Below are 8171 nucleotides of genomic sequence, written 5' to 3' on the forward strand. Positions count from 1 at the left end.
AGCTTCAGAGTAAAAATGATAGGATAGTTGCAAGCATCATCCTCTACTGCCCCACCTTCCCTAAGACAATGAAAAGGCAAAGGAAAATGTGGTGTAATAAGTGGAGCTAAAGGAAAGAAGAAATGTAACCAACCAGCATTTCAGCCTATACCAGGACTAATAGCAGCTTCAAAATAGCCATCAGTCAGTCGTTCACACGCTCATAGCTTCGAAATCTGAAGTGTCAGTGGTAAAAACATTGCCTTCATTTACAGGAAAAGTTATTTTTTCAAATTTCTATGGACTCTGTGATTGGCTATGTGAGGATGGACACACAAGCCATTTCCCTATGAGATGCTCGATCACCTGTCTCCTTGGGTAACTAACTAGAAGCTCCTAAGGTGGCACTTTCTTTTTTTCTTTTACGATTTTATTGGGGAATTGGGGAAGGGGAACAGCCAAGTTGTTGTCCTTCAATCTTAGTTGTGGAGGGCACAGCTAGCTCAGCACTAAGTCCAGTCGCCATCCAGCCACCCGTCGGCAGCTCAGCTCAAGGTGCCGTGTTCAATCTTAGTTGCAAGTGGGCACAGCCACCATCCCATGTGGGAGTGGAACCAGCAACTTGTTAGGAGCACGTGCTCTCACCAGCTGAGCCATCCTGCCACCTATTGGCAGCTCAGCTCAGGCACAGCTCACTGGCCCATGTGGGAATCGAACCGGCAACCCTGTTGCTCAGAGCTTGCGTTCTTAACCAACTGAGCCACTCGGTCGGCCCTAAGGTAGCACTTTCAACCCCTGTAGTTCTCCACACTCACGTGATGTGGGAGCAGCTGGCATCTCAACTGTGTCCAACACAAAGCCCTCTGCTCATGGCTGTCTTCCTGCCAGAAGACAAATGTGTCAAGGGAGAGGAGATGGTAGCCCCCATTTCGATCCTTTGGAGTTAATTCTCTGGAGGAGTACCCAAGGAAAGGCCAGTTCCTTATCATTGTACATCGTGTTTTCCTGTTGAAAACAAATGTTACTTATGAGCCACAGTCAAAGCACACTCAAGAAGTGGAAGCTATGCAGTAAGATGGGTTATTTGGTCTGTAAATCGAGAAAACATAATCCCAATTTTGAATAAAATCAGTTGATAGCTAACTCTGCATGAGCGCAGGATCACAAAGCCAAGAAAACGTAAACCAAATCAGACGAAAAGGGCCGAGGAGATCTTGCTATTGAGTCTATCTGGGAGCTCACACGGCTCAACCCTATCAACCCATTATCTTTGTTTCGCATATTTCTGAGTTTATTTTTGTTTTTCAAGGTTCAGCCCTTAAAGTTTCTTTCCTCTTCGCCGGGGACAGGGATCCAGAATTCTTCCAAACGGCAACACCTCCAGGTTCTCTTTTACTAGCTTGTACAATTAATTTTCTATTTCAGTTCAGTTTTTTTCTTCTAGTTCCTAACCTGTTCAAGTGCGTCCCCCTTAAAGAAAACCTGGGAAACAAGTCCAAATTTACAAAACAAACTAGGGCTGGTCATTCACAGTAGATAGAAAATACCATTTTCTGAAGTCATTTACCAGTGTTCTTTAAAACTGAAAACTTACCCCAGAAACTTGGTGAGATCCACCAGACCTTCATTATTTCAGCATCATCTCAAAGGAAAACACCCAAAGGCCCTTCTACAGTGTGTATCATTTTCCATGTTTGGAAGCCTGAATAAAACTCCCCTTTTTGAGGAAAACATATAACAACTGCAAAGTACATAAACATTTGAAAAGTTGGCTTCAAAAGCAGTTTTTGCAAACAAAAGAGACATCTTGGAGTGTCCATATATAACTTTTATTAAGAAAATGAACAAAATACATTCTTTCTCCATATGTACATTACATACAACATAGTTCTACAATTGCGACTGTTCAGCAATCACTATTTATTCACAAAGCAGTGTTGGTAACACATTCATCAAATCCGGGATCAGAAAACCACTTGTACTTAGAAAAACAACCCACAAAACCCTAAGATGCCCATACAGACTGAGCAACAGTAGGCTAAACCAGAGAGGATCATGATGGGAATGGGGAACATGGCAGAATACACTCAACAGAGCTCAACAATGCCTTAGAACAACAACCACGTGAGAAGAGACCTGATGTCCCCCAAAGCACTTCTGTTTAAAGGCTCCAACTACGGCTCGTGCCAGCTGTTCCCAAGTTCCCTCATGATTTCCATTGCTGACTTAGGTACCTCGGGATGCAGCCCTCACCCCCACGATGCCACAGAAGAGGGTGAACAAAGGAGTAGAAGCCTGAAAGGTGGCAGTTATCTCCTTCACACACTAAGAAAAGGAAGTCTCACGAAATAGGAAACTTGGGAATCTTAGCTGGTGAGCAGAGAAGCACATTTTTTTGGAGAGGCATTTGCTTAAGCATGATCAGGAGTCCTTGAAACAAGTGTTCCCCTCTTTACCTTTATGTCCATTTTGTCTCCTTTGCTTTGGTTTTCTCTGCTTTTCTTTTGGCCTCTGAAAAGTGCAGCATCCTTTTGGGGTGTGGGTTGAATTATGGTCATATTAAAAAAATACATCTAAACAGAAAGCTCTTTGTGGGCATGAATATGCTCGAAACATCCGTAACGGTGTATGAAGGCCTTAAAATGCAAATGAGATGAAACGTCCAGTGACCTGAATGGGGCAGCTCCCTATAGCTTCTGGGTAACATCTTACATCCATAATTCAGGCTTCCAAGGTACACGTCAACCGAATTATTTCCAGACTGCCTATCTCGGGAAAGGCAATGGTTAAAGGAATGTAAGTAAGGGTAGGGACAACGCTTACACCCCGGTCCTCCACACGTGCGGCTAAAGACTGAGAATGGTTGTGTTCATTTTTTTTTTAAATATCTTTTCTGGCCTTTACCATATTGGGTAACAGAAGTCAGGAAAAATGAGTTAATAGTGGTTTTCCTTTTTTACTATTAGTTATTTCCTAAATGCCTACAATAAACATTTTTATAATCACCAAAATCAATAAATATTATTTAAAAGTCTCATAAGATAAACACTCTCCAAACTTTCAGATGAGCTGGCGGCTGTAATGGCATGTTTCCAGTCTCGGCGATGCTATAACAGAGAAGGAGCTATCCACAGCGTCTGTCAGCTGCTTTACCAGGAAGGCGATTCTGTTGGCTATGGGTGGAGCTGTATCATCCTTCTCAGTCTAATTTCCAGTCCAACTTTGGTTTTGAGGATCTACCTCTATCTGAAGGGAATCTCAATTTCTGGCCATTGAGTACTTCTAATTTATAAAAGAGTTGACTTAAAAATAAAAAGCTAACATCTTTCCCAAGCTGCTTATATACACATAGGCCATTTTGAAAGATGGAATAATGTTGGTTACCAAGGCCAAGACACGGAAAGTAGGTCCTCACCTCAGCTTTCCTACACTCGTTTGAGGATGCAGACTCAGCTGTACATAGGTTTTAAAGTGGTGACAGGGAAGAAAAACATATACAGCTGACCCTTGAACACGTGGGGGTTTAGGGGCCCTGACCTCCTGAGCAGTCGAAAATCTGAGTCTAACTTCTGACTCCCCNATATATATATATATACATATTTTTCAACAATGTAAATAAAACAGCCACGTAGTAATCTACCCTGTACTTACGGCTTTCAGTGAATATACTTTGGAAAAACATTCGTTAGCTAAGAGAGATGGTTTTTTTTTTTCTCTCTCCTCTGAACAGGAATGTAAATGTCTATTTTACTAGAAATGACAAGTTTTTTTGTTTGATTTTTCTTTAATGAAAAATGAAATAAGATAGGCTGATGACAAAGTATTTGTCTTACGTATCGGGCATTTTTATTTCTAAATAGGATCCTTATCCCCTCCCCAGCGAAGTCCCAGCCATTATTAGTAAGGGGCACAGTCAATATGCATTGGTTGGAAAGGGACATTGTCTTCACAGAGAGAGGGTTTTAGAGACCGCGTCCAACTTTCTTTCTTTTTCTATTTTTATTTTTTTAAGAAAAAACCTGAAGCCCAGAAAGATAAAGTGACTCTGCCAAAATGACATGGCTAGTGACAGAAATGGGATTAAAACTTGGCTTGGAAGGTTGTCCCATGTCGTGTGCCTCAGAGAATCAAGAAATTAAGGACTGCTAATTAAGGGCAGGCACCCCAGAATGACACAAAGGACAGACTTCCCTTCTCAGATCTTATCCTGCAGCAAGGTTAGGCAGGGCATGAAGACAAGAAGAAGAATCTTACCCACCTTCTACACTTCCTCTGAGTTACTTAGGCCTGAGACTGAAATGAACAATTCTTTTTCTGTCAAGGAAACAGTTTGAGTGAGCTTTTACATATGGATCTGCTACCAGCAGATCAAAGGGAATGACAGGGGACAGACAGCAGAGGGGCAGGAGGAAAACAAAGGCCCATCTTTCATCACTGTCACTAACTGATGCACTCAGGTTCGGTGGAAATGCAACGCTGAGGAAAAGGAGGGGATTACCATTGGATGTGGGCCTGTCTATGATTAGTAGATGTTACAAGTTTGCCCAGGAGACTGGGGAGCATGTGTCTTACTGGACAGGGGTCTGAAGTACACTGGAATTTACTGAGAAACTTCTTTGTAAAGACTATACTTAATTATTGCCATTTTCTTACAAAAATATATTTTGGAAAATTGTATACTGTCCATTAAAGTGCTTTTTTGTGTAAGCTGGTGCTGTGCTCTGATTGGCTTACGTCCTTCACTTGTACACGTGGCACAGCGCAGAGGCACCTGAGGACATGAGACACGCCCATGGGTGCTGAGACCTCTGCTCTTGGCTACGCCTGCTGAGCCTGGTGGGTCCCGAGAGCGAAAGGGAAGCTGCAAGAAAGCGAAAGAGGGGGGTCGTGGAGGGGATGACGGCTCTCCAGGCTATTTCAGGCTGCCCTAGTGATCCTGACCGAAAAGACCTTCCCTCACAACACTGTTTTATCGCTGTTTTACCTCTTCCTTCCCTCTATTTCTGCTTCAGATACAATTGTGAGTCACTCACCACTAACGATCCCAAGGGGGCCGCTGAATCCTGATCAGGTATGAAAACACTGGCGCCGCGACAAAACAAATGAAAATACAAAAAATTAACAAAGAGGTTCTGTACTGGCCCTGTTCCTGCCCGTAAAAGGATCTGTTTACTTGTCACAAAAAGCCTCTCTGCCTGTCCCTTTCTGAGAGGCGGAGTGAAGATGGAGGTGGTTCAGGAAAGGAATCAAAGACGACTCGGGACTGTCTTCATCTCCTCGGGTGGTACCATCCACCTGTATGTCGGGTGAATCATTCGTAGATGCTCTACAACAATCTCTTCTGCTTGCCTGGCACCTTAACAGTTTACAAAACATTTTTGCAGATCTTATTTAGGAAGGAACGCCACTCTACCAATAGGGAAACTAGGTCCAGGGATTAAGGATTCGCTTGGAGATTACACAGCTGTTTACATGGCAGTGCTTAGCCTTGGATCTGTGTCTTCTCTCTTCCAGTCCTACATTCTTTTTATCAATACCACACAGATGCCTGAGTTCCAACAACAAAGTATACTTCCAGAATGCAACTGCCATTATAATGATTTTCCTTTTAATGTGGGACTTCTGAAAGGCAGTGAACACCCTTGAGGGTGGATCAGAATTGGGCCAGGGGTATTGTGAGGTTAACTTGAAGAGTGTGCCAAGGCTACAGAAAGGAGTAGGAGTACCAGGAACTCGGGCAGGCCCTTCGGCCATGCTGGAGGCACAGTGTTCTAAGAAGAGAATGACTCACAGTTTACTGCTGGTCACAACTTAGACCTAAGACTCCATTCTCTTCCTCAATAGGTCATTCACCCTCCTCCCTGCCCTGCCAACCAAGAGCCACTCTCAGTTGTCATAATTTGTTAGACCTCTTTGTCACTCCCAGTCTCCCCCATTCTACAAGCTCCCTCCCAAACCACAAATTTCTTCTGGACCTTAAGGGGAAAGGTAAATAAAGAATGGGACTGGCTCTTACAATTAACNGAAAATGAGAGGCTTGGTCTGCCTAACCCTCCCTGTTCTACTGGTGTGTGGTTTTCTAGTTCCTGGTCCATGGCCTCAATGGGAGAATAGCCTGGAGAGATTCTTCCTCTAACCTGAGGAATCAGACAGAGCTCTTGAGCGTTTGAAAGCCATTGCCAACAGCTGTTCTTCCACTCGGGGTGGTGTGTGTGTGTATTGGAGTGGGGTTGTCAGCATGTATGTGAGTACATTTGCATGAAAGTGAGTGTAGCAGTGTGTGCCTTCAGACTGCCAGTCTCTGGGATAAGGGTTTTTACTCAGTAAACGGCTGAGCCCTGAGTGCCGTGATGGACAGCTCACTGCTGCCCTCTTCTGGTCAGTGCCTAGTTTTGCAAATGTCCGCTAAGAACTACAATATTTAGAACAGAACATGGTTTCTAAAGGATGGACAATGGGTTTACAACACTGTAATGCCGCCTGTATTTTCCGCAGGTGTTTTCTTTTTTGCGTGTCCATTTTGCTGGAATTTTCGAAGTAAACTTCACAAAAGCATACATTTAGACTGGAGTTTTAAAAGGGAACGGTGTTTGGGGCCGGCCGAGTGGCTCAGTTGGTTAAGAGCTCGCTCAAGAGTTTGAGCTCTGAGCAACAGCAGTTCGAGTCCAGCCCGAGCTGAGCAGCCNGAGGGCAGTGTCACTGGCCCTCATATGTGGGATCCGAACCGGGGCCCTCTGGCATCCCAAGCCAGCTCTTAACCAATGTGCCACTTGGCCGGGCCCCACCCTGATGTTTTCTATTCCATCCCCACCCCCTCTTTTTTTCTTTTTCTTTTTCTTTTTAGCTGAGCCATCCTACCCACCTGTTGGTAGCTCAGCGGCAGCTCGGCTTGGACTGGGAATTGAACCGCTGTTGTTCAGAGCTCGCACTCTCAAGCGAGCTCTTAACCAACTGAGCCACTTGGCCAGCCCCCCACCCCCTCTCTTAAGTGCTGGTTTTAACCCAGTAAATTAATTTCAAAACTCAATGATATATCATGAACCTCAAGATTATGACTCATGTCAGATCTACTTAATTAAGAATTTCTGAGTGTGAACCTGAGAATCTGCATTTTTAATACCTCTGCATACTCAAGTTAACAGACCACCACACCAGAAGACAGTGGTAGGGTAGCATCCTGCAGCCAAGGCAAGGGCTCTGAGTTGCATAAACCTGGATTCAAGTCCCAGCTCTGCCACTTGTGAACATGTCACCGTGGGCAAATTGTACAGCCTCTGTGAGCTTCAGTTTCCTTGTTTATACAACAGGGATAATTATGGTACCTTTCTCATAGGGTTGTTGTGAAGATTAAATAAGAAAGTACCTGGGGGTGACTGGTTAGATCAGGTGGTTAGAGCGCAGGCTCATAACACCAAGGTTGCCGGTTCGATTCCCACATGGGCCACGGAACTGCGCCCTCCACAACTAGATTGAAGAAAACTACTTGACTTGGAGCTGATGGGTCCTGGAAAAACACGCTGTTCCCCAATAAAATTAGAAAAAATAATAATAAATAAATAAATATATATGAAGAAAGAAAGAAAGACATTACCTTTCAAGCATTTAGGACAGTCCCTCCACGAAGTCAGCACTTTAGTTAATGTTAGATATTGCTGCTGAGGTCATTGTCATGACTTCTTTTATCTGGTTCTGAGGCTGGCCCCTCCAGCCGGACCCAGCCTGTGTGAGATGTGACAGGAATGGACCTCCCGTTTGCTGCTTCTTCCTCATAGTCCGCTGACTCCAGCTTGCAGTCTAGGTGGGGGGTGAAACCAAACCGCCTGAGGAAACTAAGGACAAGAAAGACCGGCCTTTTCTCGTAAAGGTACGTACCACTCATCTTTTCTTCTAACCTTGTTTTCCCAATTATAGCGCCATTGAGTACCACACAAGGAAGTCAACAGACCTCCAGCAAGATGCCAGCCATCGCCGGGACCACTGCCTCAGGATCTGCGGCCACCATTCCTGTCATACGCCCCGGCATTAAGGTGGCTCCAACTGCCCCCCAAGGCTCTAGCGTCCTTTTTCCCACCTCAGCTCTTGAGAAAGGAAGGGAATTCCGACAGGGATGGGGCAACAGGAGAGCCCAGACTCAAACAGAGGGAGTTCCAAGACAAGTATTTCTACTCTTCCCTCCAGCCCAGGGGTCCCTC

General features: G+C 44.6%; 1 protein-coding gene across 1 annotated transcript in view; it reads left to right on the forward strand.

Moving 5' to 3' along the window:
• Positions 1 to 8171, forward strand: part of PODXL (podocalyxin like) — a 26647-nt gene that overhangs the window by 674 nt on the left and 17802 nt on the right. The gene's annotated exons all lie outside the window — the stretch shown is intronic.

This window comes from Hipposideros armiger, unplaced genomic scaffold (genome assembly GCF_001890085.2).
Source record: "Hipposideros armiger isolate ML-2016 unplaced genomic scaffold, ASM189008v1 scaffold_97, whole genome shotgun sequence".
NCBI lineage: Eukaryota > Metazoa > Chordata > Mammalia > Chiroptera > Hipposideridae > Hipposideros > Hipposideros armiger.